The sequence below is a fragment of the Danio rerio genome, chromosome 7, assembly GCF_052040795.2.
Source record: "Danio rerio strain M-AB ecotype USA chromosome 7, GRCz13ab, whole genome shotgun sequence".
NCBI lineage: Eukaryota > Metazoa > Chordata > Actinopteri > Cypriniformes > Danionidae > Danio > Danio rerio.
Window position 1 is genome coordinate 35,279,195 of NC_141027.1, and position 15,789 is coordinate 35,294,983.

Sequence of the window (15,789 nt, forward strand, 5' to 3'; positions counted from 1 at the left end):
TGGAAGCATCTGAATTTGCTAAATACAGTATTTTTCTCACTCTCCTTTGAAATGTGCATTGCAAATAGGCAAACTCACTTTACTTGAATTGCAGGTGTCAGTGAGACACGGAGACATTTGTGGGTGGTTGTACTACGTATGTTTTTTCGACATGTGCACGTGTGCTTTGCTTTGGCTCATGTGACTCATGTGTTTCCTCCATGATTAATCCTCAGAATGCCCTTTTGATGTGTTTTGGCATTGCTGTCTATGCATTTTAAACTCTGCAGGTCTAATTTGCTGTTCCTTTCAGAGAACATTAAACTAATATGCATTCACAGGAATGTAGGCCTACAAAAAGAAAAACAAAAAAGCACAAAGAGTGTGGGTGGCAGATGAAAAGTGGAGAAAGGTGTTTATAATGAGGAGAAAAAGATCTCATTTTCAGGGTCATTGATTCGTCTTCTAAATGCAGATGTTTTGTCTAAAATACCCCAAGTAGAATCCTGCTATTTAGATCTATACATGTCAAGATAGTTCACCTTTTGATGACACCTGTAGATTCCCGCTCCCTTGTTTCCCTAGGAGCTGTTTAATAAACACATCAGCAGTACTATAAATCCTCCAAGCAAGAATCTGACCTTTACACTAAGAAAAGGAGAGGCATCAAAGAAGGAATGATGAACTGAGGGAAAAAGGGGGGGCACTGACGTCATTCTCACATCAGGTGTGTTGTTTCATCTTATTTGGATGACTATGTGTGAAACCTCATGTCATCTTTACCCTAGTTCTGTCTTTTACACTCATCTGTCTTCTCAATGTGTGTAAAACTCGTCCATAGACTCTGTGTTTACGTTTTTTTTGCAGTTTTGTTTTTCGTATCTATATCTCAATCTCTAAATTTTCCCCCTTCCACAGAAGTTATTCACAGCTCACAGTTTGTTTGATTACACATGACAGTACAGTATGCAGGAAGAAATTACACAACTCCTCCTACATCCACCTCAGACAATACAAACTCTAAATCCCGTTATTCATCTCTAAGCCGAGCCCATACAGAAGTTAAAGCCTTCTCTGTACATACTTGTTTGGATGCTGAACATAGTGTTCCTTGACCTTGTGTTAATGACCTTTGGAGGTCATAGAACATGTTACCATTCATCCGTATCACCAACAGGCAATTGTGCGCCACACACGCTCCACAGCATTGCCATATGGTGATCATATCATATGATACTAATTCTTATGTAAGCCTTTGGCAGCAGGAATAACCCTTTATCATTTAGATGGGTTCAGTGTTTTCCACCAGAGGACATTTTTAGATAATGAATACAGGTACAGAATGCCTAATAAGGAAATATTATTTTTATCTATTACATGTGAGTGGCTATGTACTTTAGATATGGTAAAAATACTACTAAGGCATAAAAGGGGAAACAGATCTAAGCATACTCAATGCAGTGATACGCTTTTGCATATCTGAGGTACAAGGTCAGAGTAGTGATAGACCTACTTAATCCTATCACTGTTTGTCCAAGGGGGGCGATAGAGAGCTGTATAACTTGTCACACTGAACGAACCCTCTGTAGGAAATCTTCTGGCATGAGCACACACAAAAAATGAATGGCTTACTTTACAGAAAAGCATCTATTTAGAAAATTGTTAAATTAATAATGTACTGTAAGTATTATTATTTACTATTTTTATTATGATTATTATTATTACTACTATTATTATTATTATTTGCAATAGCTGCAGGATTTGTTGTTTTTAACAAAAAAATAATAATTTTTTTTCAAGATGCATTTAGGGCATTTTCTGTATTACAAGTTCTTGTGGATAAAGTGGTGTACAAAATAACCTGAACATGGTCCTATCGTGTGCTTTTAAAGTCCAGGATTGAATAAAAGTGTTCCATGTAAACATCTAATTTGGAATAATAATGCCCTGACCTATTAAAATATTAATTGGTTAGAGAGGGGTGGGATAAACCTTTATTAACTCTTTCAATAAAACACACAGATACCTAACTGGATATTAAAAATAAAACTGGAAATGTGTGTACATGTAAAATGCTGTGATGATGCAGGGAATAAACTCATGTGTTTGCGAATTTAGAAACTCTCATTGAACTAATTGTCTGTGAAGTAGTGCAGGACAACATTGTTCCTTGCTTTGGATGAAGAAGAAGGTGTATTACTGTGCTTAAAATCTCCTAATTAGGACCTGAATTAAAGGGCACTTATAATGAAAACCATCTTTTGTAAGCTGTTTGGACAGAACTGTGTGTAGGTATGGTGTGTGCAGTTATGTTGGAGTGACATAAACAAAATAAGTCTCTTTTTTAAATTTCCTGACGTTAAAATAGGATCCAAATCCCCCCCCATTTTGAGGCCCACAGTAACGTGACGTAGGAGTGCGTTTTTTTTCTTTTTCTGTAGTATTTCTCACAAATGTTACGTGAGATCTGCTTCCTTCATGTCTGTCACTGTGCTGTTTATGTGATGCAGCTGATGCAGAGATTGAGGCACACTGACAGGCACATGGAAACGGTGGGTGGAAAGAACTAGCATTAACGGCACAGGCGACAAAAACAGCTACAAAACCCTAAAACACAAATTTGTAATGTTCTAAGATGTATAGTTAATAATATGATGGGTGTTTTGAGCTTGAAACTTTACAGACACATTCTGGAGACACAAAAGACACATCTTAAATCTTAAAAAAGGGGTAAAAAGGTGCCCTTTATTAAAATGTTTTTTTTTATTGTGACTTTCACATAAACACTATGTTAGGACTTATCAATCAGATTCCAATTGAAACAAAGTGTAAACATGTCTATAATGACCCTCTGAACCGCCTACTATACAGTCTTTGAAATGCTGCCAAACAAATGTCATGGGATATTGCATTGCTGTGCAGTAATAAAACATTATTGCAGGGATGGAGGTGAGGTTCTAATTTGCTCTCTCAGATTCAGCATATAAAATAAATGAGACTGCATCATGCTCTTAATAAACACTTTTTTTTGTTTACAAAATGTATGTGCATTATCAGGAATATGGAGCATCACAAAGATGTGGTGATTAAAATGCACCTGGCTTTGTATTCCTTTACTGTTATACAAACTCCATTAAACCCTGTGACTTCTGCAAGATGATTGCCAACAGATTTATAGACCACACAGCTGTTTCTTTCAACAGGTCATCTCAGGCGAGAATATTGCATTTGTCTAACCATCTGCGAGGTATTCTAGCAATGACAAATGGTTGTGGTTTGGCATCAGCTTTTGACAGAAAAGATGCCCACATAATAAACATTAAATTGCAATACTGTTTTTGGCAGAAAAACAGCACAATACACATAACAGCATGATCAAGATGTCCTCAGGATGAGGCCAACATGAGCGGATGGCAATTCTTTCACAGGATGCCTTTAATATCCAGTATAAACTGCTTATTGCTCACGAACCTTGAGTAGATCCTTTGTGCTGTGACAAATCAACACCACCTTTCAGAGCATTAGGTCTTTCAGTATTTCACAATCTCTTTCTTTCTTCCATCTGATTAACTTCAGTAATTAGATATCATGACAGATGTAGAAATGAAGCCTGTGTTGACGCAGTCTCTCTGTCACAGTGCTTCAGAAGTGTGGTCTCTGGCAATGATTTCAGGTGAAATCCTTCCCCATTGTAACAGAGTGTAACTGGATCTATCCAAAGGGTCAGGGGTCAATGGTCCAGCCTTAGGGCCATATAAGTGGGGTCAAGATCAAAACCATTCTTCAACTTCATATTCCCAGACCTCTAGACGTGGTGCAGAACGTTTTGAACAGCGCTGAGTGAACAAACATTAAGGTCATGTTTAAAGCTCAGGGGAATTTCATTTTTTTTTGCATTCCACTCCAATCAAGTCTGCACTTTGGGTCTTTGGGTCAACTTATAGTTTGGGTCTTTACATTTAATTTGCAGTCACTAATTTCAGAACTTTGGAAAAGTTTTTCAACAATTGTTGACACATACCCAGTGTTTACATTTTAAATTAATCTCTTTAAAGAAATCTTAGACTATACATGCCCAGGGGTACACTTTTTGAGGCGTGAAATATGTTTCTCTGGTCATATTTCCTTGCAGCTTATGATGACAAATTCACTGTGAGGATGCTGTTTAATTTTTAAAAAGTTTTTAGAACTGCATGAAAGTAATCCTTATTCATTGATAATATGTCCTGTAAATATTAGTAGTGTGAAGAGAAATAAAATCAGTTGGCGCCATACCACATCATACTCAATCATTTTATTTAGAGACTGCAGGAAAATCTATGTTAAAGTACGTTTTTCCGTTTCACAATAAATGAACAATAATACTGTAATAATATTTATAACTATGACGTCTTTCTATTGATTTTGTCTTATTTGATTATGCAAAATCTTATTGCAAGGACCTTAATAATAAAGGTTTTCACAGGTCCACTTGGATCTGAAAACTAGAGGTCCAACCTGAGACTCATCCCAAATGTGGGATAAATACAATTCTGTGTTTAATAGATATCTAAACATTTAACATCTAGACATGGCAAGACTAACAAAACAATTGGTTTGAAAGGCTCTTATCTTAGTGCCAAAGTGATATTCCACAACACTTTATAAAGATTGAGTATATTCACAGACTGAGAAATAAAAAAAAGTTAAAAATGAATAAAAATTTGGTCTCAAGTTGTAGTAACCCACTGTAATTAAATTGCTGAAATTACAAAAGCAACGTTATGCAAGTCTTCTTCCTTTTTATGAACCTGAATGGAAAAGAGGAACCTACAGGCAAGACATTCCTAACTAAAATCACTCCTCTTTACCCCCATCTGCCAGATAATGTTGTTATCAGTTCAGCAGGTGTGCTTTCTCACACACACACACACACACACACACACACACACACACACACACACACACACACACACACACACACACACACACACACACACACACACAATTTGCATCCACTAATTCTACCCCTAAATCTAATGTGATCTCATGTACTACATGCAAAAAACCTAATCTATCTAACCTGTGTGCCTAATGTGTCTTTCATTCATTTAATATGCTGGACATAACAATTACAAGGTACAGTTGCTAAAACAATGTATCGATGTCTAGAAATCTATATGGTAAATCTAACAATAGTTGAGACAACAAGAAAATATTTTGTTGACTTCAAAAAACACTTGATACTTCATTACCTGCAACTCGTTTGTGTTCTGACCACTTTTGCTTGGCAGTATGCCATATCAATAAAGTGTTTAGTCTTTTAAAAAACACTTTTGTTACACATTGAGCCAATAAACATTGCTCTTATTACATTTTTCTACAGAAGGAAAACACAAATTATCTCTAAATATTTTAAATATAGTCTGTGTTAGTAAATGCAAGGCTACATGTTAAATCCAGGCATAACATTGTATGAGAACATTTCAGATGACTGTTTGGTCTTACAGGGTTGTGTTTATTCTCTTAATAATATTATAGGTGTATTTAATAATTATATAGGTGTATAATAATAATTATAGGTGTATTTCGAGAATAAACCAGAAAAATCTCATCTCCCATTCCCTTTAAGAGTCAGTTGCGTCACACCATAGCGCATTTGCTATTTTTTAAGTGTGCTCAAAAACCTGAGTTATATCCAAATACACATGCAGTGCCCCATATGGTCTAAAACCTGACAGGTGGGCAAATCTAAATCTTGTTTTTAATAAAACAAATATAATTATGCATATAATAAATAATATTACTACTAATAATAACATTACAAAAGCAAATTGTCATGAATAAACTGAAAAAGCCCCCCAGATAAAGAAGGCATGAGGCAGTGGTTTTTATATTTATGTGGACTAGAAAATAATAATTTTTGTGATATTATAATCCTTTAATTCTTTTTCATTTGTAAATATGTTTGTGGTTTGCTGTACATGCTGTGTGTTTTAAGCAATGTTTAAGCAAGGTGCACAACTAACGCGCTCTGCGAGGGACTTTAGACCTCCTCTCAGCTGGTCTATTGTGCAGTCTATTTTAGTTCCTCAAAATAGCAATACGCCAGCAATGCACCTTAACACATGTCCTTTTTTAAACCAGAATGCCTATGGGCGCACATATGAGCGAAAATGCATTTGCTATCTAAACAGCGTGGTGCAAAACATCAAAATGACTCTTGCACCGAGCTGAAACTAGCAAACCACAATTGCGTTGCGCCTTGCGCCGCATTGAGCCAGGTGTATAATAGGGCCCCTGGAGTTTATGGAGCCAGCCCCCAAAGGCAAGTCAATGAAGTGCAGTTTTAGTTACAACACTTCTGTATTGGCTTCAAGAGGGAGAGCGAGATGTTGCTGCTTGAATTCAACATTTGTGCATAAAAGTAACAGCAACAGTGCATGAAGTGTCCATAATTCCACACTTACTTTTACTAATTGGATAAGTGCATTATTTGGGTATTTTAAATGCACTTATTTTTTTTTTTATTTGAGCATGAATGCAATACTTACACTATTTATACTACAAAATAGCGTAGAATAGTGCATAAGTATGCGATTTGGGATTCACCTTGTGTCTTAAATAACCTTATTAAGTGATGATACTGTATCGACTGGTTATGTAATGTGCTAAGCTTTTCACATGTAATTTTATATGTGGTTCTCACATTATAATGTTTATAAAACTTTTGTTAACCTGTCAAAACCTTAGTCAGTCAATATAGCCAGTCAGTAATATAGTAATTCAGTAATATTTTGATAATTTTTGCAACTAAACAGCACAGCATGTGAGAACATTGGACCTGAATTTTTGTAATAATCTTACTTTCCTGCTGTATCTGTTTGATGAACGGTGCCTTGTTTTACGTTACAACCCTTCAGGAACTAGCAAGTACAGTTTGTGATGTGACGTCAACATGACAGACATAATGATACTAAACTAAATATTTAAAACAAAATAGCTTTCATTAGGGAATATATTACTGGAATTTTGTGTGAGTGTTACAAACCTTTTGTGGGGGTAAAAAAATATCTTGCAAAAATGATTACAAATTGGACTTTTTCATGCAAAGCTCTAGAACAGAATAAGTAGAAAGACTGATGATAAAAAAATTATAAACAAGCAAATCAAAAAGACCAATGAAATGAAGAGGATTGTGTTCTAGGAGTTGATTTCAGTTTGTAAACAAAAGTAGTTGTTTACCTTCTTCTGTTTGTAGGAGCTTTGCTGAGAAACAGAGAGAAAGATCACCTCCTTCATATAGATAATCCTCTTCAGTGTCTTGGACTAAGAACAAAGACTTGATTCAGCTCTTTGCTCATCTCAAACACAAAGAAAGAAAGGAAATTGAGAGAGATGGAGAGAAAAAAAGACCTTCCCAGGACTGCATGTTCTTAGGAACTGTCAGACATATACATTGCAGAGTAAATAATGGACATCTGCCAAACACAGCACAGCTCGTACAACTCCCGACCCCTAGCCCTCATCACCCCCCACCCCACACACACACATATATAAATAAATACGAGTGAACCTACACAAACCAACACAAAAATCACCTTAAGGCATAAATGTGACATCATCTGGGACAGCAACACATTGTGTACTGAGAAGCATTCAACATTAAAGCTCCTGTATTCTCTCATAACAGCACATGCTTATTTGTTTTCCTCATTTCTTCCTTATCACACTGCCCTATTTTCCTCTATCTTCCATCGTTTGCCCTTGTTTCGGTTTCTTCTCTTGCTTTCAACCTCATGTGAGCATCTCTATCAGCTTTTAAAATCTCCTGTGAGTCTCTCGAGTTGTACAGTACTGTTTACAACATTTTTTCCCTCCATTTAGTGAGTTAGAACACGATGAGCATCATGTACAGTAAACACGAGAGAAGAATTGAACTTTGCCTTTATCTATACATAGGAATGAGCGTTATGGGCCAAATGAGAGCCAGCCTGCATGACTCAGGAAATGAATCTACTCAAGTGTAAACTGTGAGTAAAGTACTGTAAGTTAAGCACATAATATGCAAAATTATGTACAAAATCCAAATGGGATAAATCTAGAGGCACAGTCTTATGCGCATAAACAAATCTGGGAACATGCTCTGCCACAATAAAGTACAGCCGGTTGATTTGACACAGAAATAGGTCCAGAGAATCAAAGGATTTGTCATAAATATGAAAGCTCACTCATGTACGGTGTGATTACAAATAATGAAATGAATACAAATCTTGTTTGGCTGCTTAATTTTTTACAGGAATTTAAAACATTTTTAGCCAGTTGTACCAGTGAAAATGTTCTGAATGTTCTTCTAAAATGGCTAATAATCAAAATATGTGATACAATTAAAGCCAGGAATTTATATATATATATATATATATATTTTTTTTTTTATTACAGTAGGGCACTGTAGTTAATATATGTAAATAATGTTAACAAAATAAAGAGAACTATGACATATTATACCCAGATATTCTTCATACAGTGGAATAAAAACCAAAAGGAACTTCCTGCAGAAAGTCTGGAACATTTTAAAGTACAGCTTTGCATGAACCCAGTTGACAGCAGCATGAGACTGTCATTGAGTCTAAGATTTAACCTTAAATATTGTGTAAATATTGTATACTGACATTTATTTAAATTATTTTTGGCTGATTGTAAACAATTAGGCGATGCAGTGGCGCAGTAGGTAGTGCTGTCGCCTCACAGCTGGAAGGTCGCTGGTTCAAGCCTCTGCTGAGTCAGTTGGCGTTTCTGTTTGGAGTCTGCATGTTCTCCCTGCGTTCGCGTGGGTTTCCTCCAGGTACTCCGGATTCCCTCACAGTCCAAAGACATGCAGTACAGGTGAATTGGGTAGGCTAAATTGTCCATAGTGTATGAGTGTATGTGTGAATGAGTGTGTAAATATTTCCCAGAGATGGGTTGCGGCTGAAAGGGCATCCGCTGCGTAAAAACATGCTGGATAAGTTGGTGGTTCATTCAGCTGTGGCGACCCCAGATTAATAAACCTGTCTTTCGTATGAGATGTTAAACCGAGGTCCTGACTCTCTCTGTGGTCATTAAAAATCCCATGGCACTTCTCGTAAAAGAGCACCGGTGTAACCCCGGTGTCCTGGACAAAGCCCCTCTATTGGCCCTTACGATCATGGCCTCCCAATCATCCCCTTCCACTGAATTGGCTCTATCACTGTCTTTCCACTCCCCCAATATCTGGTGTGTGGTGAGCTCACTGGCGCCGTTGTCCTGTGGCTGCAGTCGCATCATCCAAGTGGATGCTGCACACTGGTGGTGGTGTGGAGAAACCCCCCCCCCCCCCCCATGATTGTGAAGCGCTTTGGGTGTATGACCATACATATCATTTTTCAAAACTATAGTGAATAAATTATGGGTTTTATTTTAAAGATCTAGATGCAAAGCCTAAAGCACGCGGTGCAAAAGCTTTAAGGGCATGTGCAAATCCGCTTTTGCTATTGGATGGAAAAATACTCTCTGTGCCCTGGTGCAGGGTCTAACAGGGTTGTGCTTTTTCATTTAATGAGTTATGGGTGTGTGTTGAGAATAAACCATCAGTCTCATCTCTCATTCCCTTTAAGAGTCAGTTGTCCCGTGCCATGGTGCACTTGGTATTTACATGGTGGACGTTGTAAGTGGAAAAACTGAACCCTTCACTAGTGAGAAAATAGACCATCTGCAGCACGAGAATGAGAGAATGAGCCTCCTCCAATCGGCCTATACTTTCACTTTTTCTTTCTCTCTTTAGTAGATACGGAAACAGTGTTGTACACACAGACATCGATAAGCCTACATAATTAATTTTGTTTGTTAAATTATTTAGATTTGTTTTAAAATTATTTCTAAATTCAGTTCTAATTTCCAGAAAACTAATAAATGAGCAGTAATAACTAAGTGTGGTCAAACAACTGAGTTATTTCCAAATACACATGCAGTGCCCTATATGGTCCAAAACCTGACAGGTGGATAAATCTAAGCTTGTTTTTAATAAAACAAATATTAATATGCATATAATGAATACTACTACTAATAATAAAATGTTTTATACCAAAGCAAATTTTCATGAATAAACTTAAAAAGCCCCCCGAGATGAAGGCAGTGGTTTTTATATTTATTCCTTCATTCATTTTCTTTTCGGCTTAGTCCCTAAATTAATCCAAGGTCGCCACAGCGGAATAAACCGCCAACTTATCCAGCATATGTTTTTATGCGGCGGATGTCCTTCCAGCTGCAACCCCTCACAGGGAAACACCCATACAATCTCATTTATGCACATACACCATAGACAATTTAGCCTAACCAATTCACCCATACCGCATGTCTTTGTACTTGTTAGGGAAACCGGAGCACCCGGAGGAAACCGACGCAATGCACGCAATGCAGCTGAGGCTCAAACCAGCAGCCTTCTTGCTGTGAGGCGACAGCACTACCTACTGTGTCACTGCATAGCTGTTTTTATATTTATGTAGGAAGTAATATATTTTTTTTATATTTTATTCCATTAATTCTTTTTCATTTTTAAAGATACTTGTGTATTGCTGTATATCCTGTGTGTTTTAAGTAATGTGTAAGCAAGGCGCACAACTAACATGCTCTGCGCTGGACTTTAGACCTGCTTTCAGTTGATGTATTGAACAGTCTATTTTAGTACCTCAAAATAGCAACGCGCCAACAATCCGCCTCAACATACCTCTTTTCTAGGCCAAAACACCCACAAAGTGGCACAAATGGATTTGCTATTTAAACAATGTGGCAGAAAACAAGAAAATTAGGGTTGCATTGGTCTGAAAATAGTGACACAATGTGGAAATATGTCTTGCTCCTTATTGCGCCGGAAGTATGATAGGGACCTTTGTATGTGGAAAAACAACGCTTCACTAGCAAGAAAACAGTTAAACAGACCATCTGCAGTGCGAGAATAAACCCCGAGCCTCCTCTGTTTGGACTTATTGCTGTCTTTTTATTTTGTTTTCTCTAACGCAATTTGCGCTGGACTTTAGACCAGCTTTTAGTTGGTCAATGGCGCAGTCTATTTCAGTTCCTTAAAATAGCAACGTGCCAATGATGCACCTTAACACACTTCCTTTTTAGACTGGAACACCCATGAGTCCACAAAGTGGAGCAAATGGAATTGTTATTTAAACAACATGGCGTAAAACAGGAAAATTAGCTTTTCACTGGTGTAAAAATGGCAACAAATCGCGACAATTTATTTCATAAATAAATGTATTTATTTATTGTGCTTTATTGCGTCAGGTGTATAAATAGGCCCATTAATGTGAGAAATGTTTATGGTGACTGAATTTGTTTTTGGTTTGCATGTATATTATGTCTTTTCATAAGTAAATTTTTGCTAAAAATAACATTTAAAACAAATCGAATTAAAATAGATTATACAAAATAGAAAGGGCTTGCCTACTGTTGCCTCGACGGGCCGATGGAGAGCACTTGCTGTATCATCCTCTTGGACAACAACTTCCATCATGCATAGTGCCATTCAACCCATCACAGCTGATTGCAATCTGAACACTGACATTCACACAGCTGTAAATCATTTACACTGATTACTTGGACTATAAATGCACCACTCTCATTTATCTGTTGCTGAGAGTTGTTATGCTGTTGCTGCATTTTTAATTGGTTTCCTGACCTTGCTGGTTTCCTTGTTTTTGACCCTTAGACTGTTTATATAGGTTTTTTTTAGGTGAAATGCTTTTAACTCAATTGTATTGGGAAATGTTTATTACTGAATGAGAATCTCTGCTGGTTAAAGTGTGGAAAGGTGCTGTGTTACAAAAATGTGTACAACAACCTGCGCATACCTGTATTAATACAACAATAGTAATATAAAAAAATATTTTTTGTACATATCAGGTAGGTTATAGTACAATACACAGTTCATTGTAGTAAAAACTAAGTTTTACTACATTGTTTTAGTTCATTATGTATTCCAGCTGGTCTTACACAAACCCATTTGTTGTATTTGCCCCTGTTTGAGCCTGTCTGTTACATCATGATTCTATCACTTAAACTGCATTTGGATCATACCCCTGTCCTCACGTCTTTCTTCCCAACACTTATTGACAGTCTACAGGCCAAATCCTGTCCTGATATTTTGGATTGTAGAGATTATTGGCAAATGTTGCCTTAAGGCAAATATCCTAAACTTTCAAATGGATCACTGTTACTGTTATAGTATGTTAGACGTAACTGTAAGTTTAGGCATTATAATTTTCTGATTGGATTTAAGTAAAAGATAGTGAGATCTGATTGTACGAGTTAAAAAGAAAATATTTATTAAAGATAACACAAAGCAAACTCTGAGCAGCTATGCATCATAGTAAAAGTTTACCCCAAGGTGAAAATTTACTCACCTTCTGGTTTTAAATGTTCTTAAATTTCTTTTTTCTTTTGAACATAGAAGAAATTAAAATAAATAAATGATTGTATTTTATTCATGTCGGAAATTGATTGCCATTGTCAACCATAGTAAAAAAAAAAAATGAACTCAATCGGTTTCCCACATTCTTCAAATTATTATCTTGTGTGTTACAAATCATATCTGGAACAAGTAGAGGGTAAATAAATGATAACAGATTTTTTATTTTTTGGTGAACTATCCTTTGAAACAGAGCTGCAACAAGTGAATACAGCGGAGACATTAAATGTGTCATGAATGAACACGTCAGAAAGCTGTTAAATCCCTAAATCACCACCTCAACAGTTACCATGGATGTACTGTACCAAGGGCGTAATTTCATCTAATAGGGGACAATAAACAAAAATTTCTCAAGAGCAATTTTCGAAAGAAACATTCTTATTGTCTGACATTTTGATGGGCATTGTTGTAAAAATCGTCATGATCAATTATAATGCATGATTTTATATATGTTTAAGTGGTGGAACGTTTCTGTGCCCTGCTTTGCATTTGTATTGTTTAACTACTTGCACATTATAATATTTACAATACACTGAATAGTTTCTAATGGAAATGATGTCAGAATATTTCCGTTGAACTTATAAAGATGTTGTTGGATATGCAGTTTTGTTTAATTTCTCATTTTTTTCAGACTACAGCAAATAACACAATTACAGTTTAAATTTTGAAATAGAATTTTTAGATTTTCTGTAGTTCAGCACTGAAAGAAAGCTAAACAAATAGCCCCAAATTAAAATATAAACAACTGACAGATGGACAGATCAATAAGTAATTGGTAGCTAAGAATGTTTAAGTTTTAAGTGTCTTAATAAAATGGACTATTGCTTGTGTTTATAGATAGATAGACAGACATGCAGTCACAACCATTGTATTTGTGTTTTTGGTGTGACGTGCTGGTCATTGAGAACAGGATGGTGAGTTGTAATCCACTCTTTATCCATATAAACAAAACATTGCCCAAATCCACCAAACATAGTAAGACTGACGGATTCCTGCAAAACACAAACACCTCCCATGATGCTTAAGGAATGTTTGTACTCTGACAGTTTTTCTCAGGGTATTTCCCTGCTGAAAAGGATTTAAGTTCAGGAACAGTCTGTTACGTTTGTGTTTTTATGTGGCTGAAATTAAATCATAAACAAGAAACAAATCTTTTAAGCTTTGGATCCTCAGAGATTTGGCCAGCACAAGACCTGATCCATTCAGGATAATACTAGAACAAATTAAGACCATACAGTAGATAAATAAACCCAAACCAACTAAACAGGGCATATTTGCTGTTGTTTGTTTGAGAATTAATCAATTGAATTGTACCAATACATATTGCCTGCATTTATTCATGAATTTTCCTTTAGCTTAGTCGCTTTATTCATCAGGGGTCGCCACAAAGCAATGAATCACCGGCTTTTTCAACTTATGTTTTACATAGTGGATACCCTTCCAGCTGCAACCCAGAACTGGGAAACATCCATACACACTCATTCGCACTAATACACTACGGTCAATTTAGTTCATCCAATTCGCCTGTAGCGCATGTCTTTGGACTGTGGGGGAAACCGGAGCACCAAACCCATGCCAACATGGGCAGAACATGCAAACTACACACAGAAATGCCAACTTGCCCAGCCGGGACTCAAACCAGCGACCTTCTTGCTGTGAGCCACCATATTGCCTTCATTTTACAACACAATATGCAGTCTTTTTCTTGCCATCTTGCATCTCATGTTGATGAGGAATGAGAATAAGACTTCAGTGCTTTCTGTCTGCCTCCATTGTGTCTTTGGCGGAAATATGAGTCAGGGGATTCAAATGTGTTCATAATGCTTAAAGCATTACTTTTCACACCATGTGCTGTTTTCTTGGCTGTAAAATGGAACACTGGGATTGTTTCCCTTTAGTGTCTTTAAGAATCCACTCGCTGAAACCCCAAACCACCCCCTCCATGGCTGAGTGGGATTTCTGCAATCTGTGCGGCCTTCACACACACAAACACACACAGACTAAATTGAGTGAAAACACAAAATTTAATTCTTATGTCATAAATTTAGATTTATAGAAGTCATATATTTTGATTACTTATACAAAGCACATGGAAACAAATTTGCATTCAGTTAAGAGAAATAAAGAACAGTGAACCTGCTCATGCATTCCTTCTGAAATCTCCTGAGCTCAGCAGTCTTTAATGCACATCCAATGTGCACTGATACTCACATGCTTGCACTTGGTCACATGGTATCTGTGCGTGAACTTCAAACAATGTACTCCTCAATCCTGTACCATCTGTGCTTCAGCTTGCAAGGGTCAAAATTTGTCTAAAAACATGATCTGCCTTCAAACACAAGCTGTAAGTCTTCTTAGGCGCTGAACTGTGCTGGGCAAAATTAACTGTTCATTATTCTGAGTAAGGGATAAGTTCTCTGTGTTCCTGTCAAAGTTGAGTTTGGGTAACTGAACTCACACGATGATAGGGCTAACATTTGCAACTAATCATTTTGACATCAAACGGACTGTAACAAAAAACAAACAAGTCAGGTCAGCAATATCCTGCCTTTTATTGTTACGGGAAGTGAACCAGGCCAAGACTTGTCTGCTTACCTACAGTAAGCACTTCATGTACTCAAATGTTTCAAAGGCTTTTCAACTCAACATTTACCGCAACCCACGTGCCGGACCAGGAATCTCCTTCTTTGGGGGAAGCTCATCAGTTCAAAAGCTTCTCTGCGAAAAAGGTAGATCAAACAAAGAACGCTTTGAACCTGTGTTTTATATCTCCAGATTATAATTATTATTAGTGGCATTTCATCCCAATTTAGGGCAACATCCTCCAGAGAACCATAGACACGGTCTCCTCTTTTAGGAAAATGACCCTGGCAGATTTTCAATCACTGATGAAGCATTGGCTGTTTATTTATTTGGCTCAGGTCGTGCTCTGTTTTGTTCTTCGGCTGGCCATATTGTGTTGGGGTGTTTTGTTTTACACTAAATGGGGTCATGTTCCATGTGAGTTCCAGGGTCACTGTGCTCTTTAAATGAGCTTAACACAGCAGGGCTTGAGCCAGATCTTGGTTGGACAATCAGAGTGTAAAGTGGCACAACCTCTCACCCTCAGCGCAAAGTTGTTACAAAACGGGTCAATTGTTATCCATTCTCATATGAGCGTAATAAGAGGTGACATTTTTCAGAGCCAACATTAATATACAATAAAATATAGCTACATGCAGCAATTAAGGGGCCAGGCACAACAGAAGCGGAATGAGGAGCTAAGCATGGTCGGGAAAAGCAGACCAACCACAACAACGAGTAATTAAGACATTTGGCAGAAAAATCAGAAATGCAGT

General features: G+C 37.0%; 2 long non-coding RNA genes across 3 annotated transcripts in view; one reads left to right on the forward strand and one right to left on the reverse strand.

Moving 5' to 3' along the window:
- LOC147836038 (uncharacterized) overlaps window positions 1-12,247 on the forward strand; it is a 41,705-nt gene extending 29,458 nt beyond the window's left edge. For both annotated transcript variants that reach the window (XR_015495876.1, XR_015495877.1), the window contains 2 exons: window positions 10,349-10,730; window positions 11,130-12,247. This is a non-coding gene — a long non-coding RNA (uncharacterized LOC147836038). The remainder of the gene's footprint in view (window positions 1-10,348; window positions 10,731-11,129) is intronic.
- LOC141375392 (uncharacterized) overlaps window positions 2,694-15,789 on the reverse strand; it is a 55,515-nt gene continuing 42,419 nt past the window's right edge. Inside the window, exon 5 of the long non-coding RNA XR_015495874.1 lies at window positions 2,694-3,815. This is a non-coding gene — a long non-coding RNA (uncharacterized LOC141375392). The remainder of the gene's footprint in view (window positions 3,816-15,789) is intronic.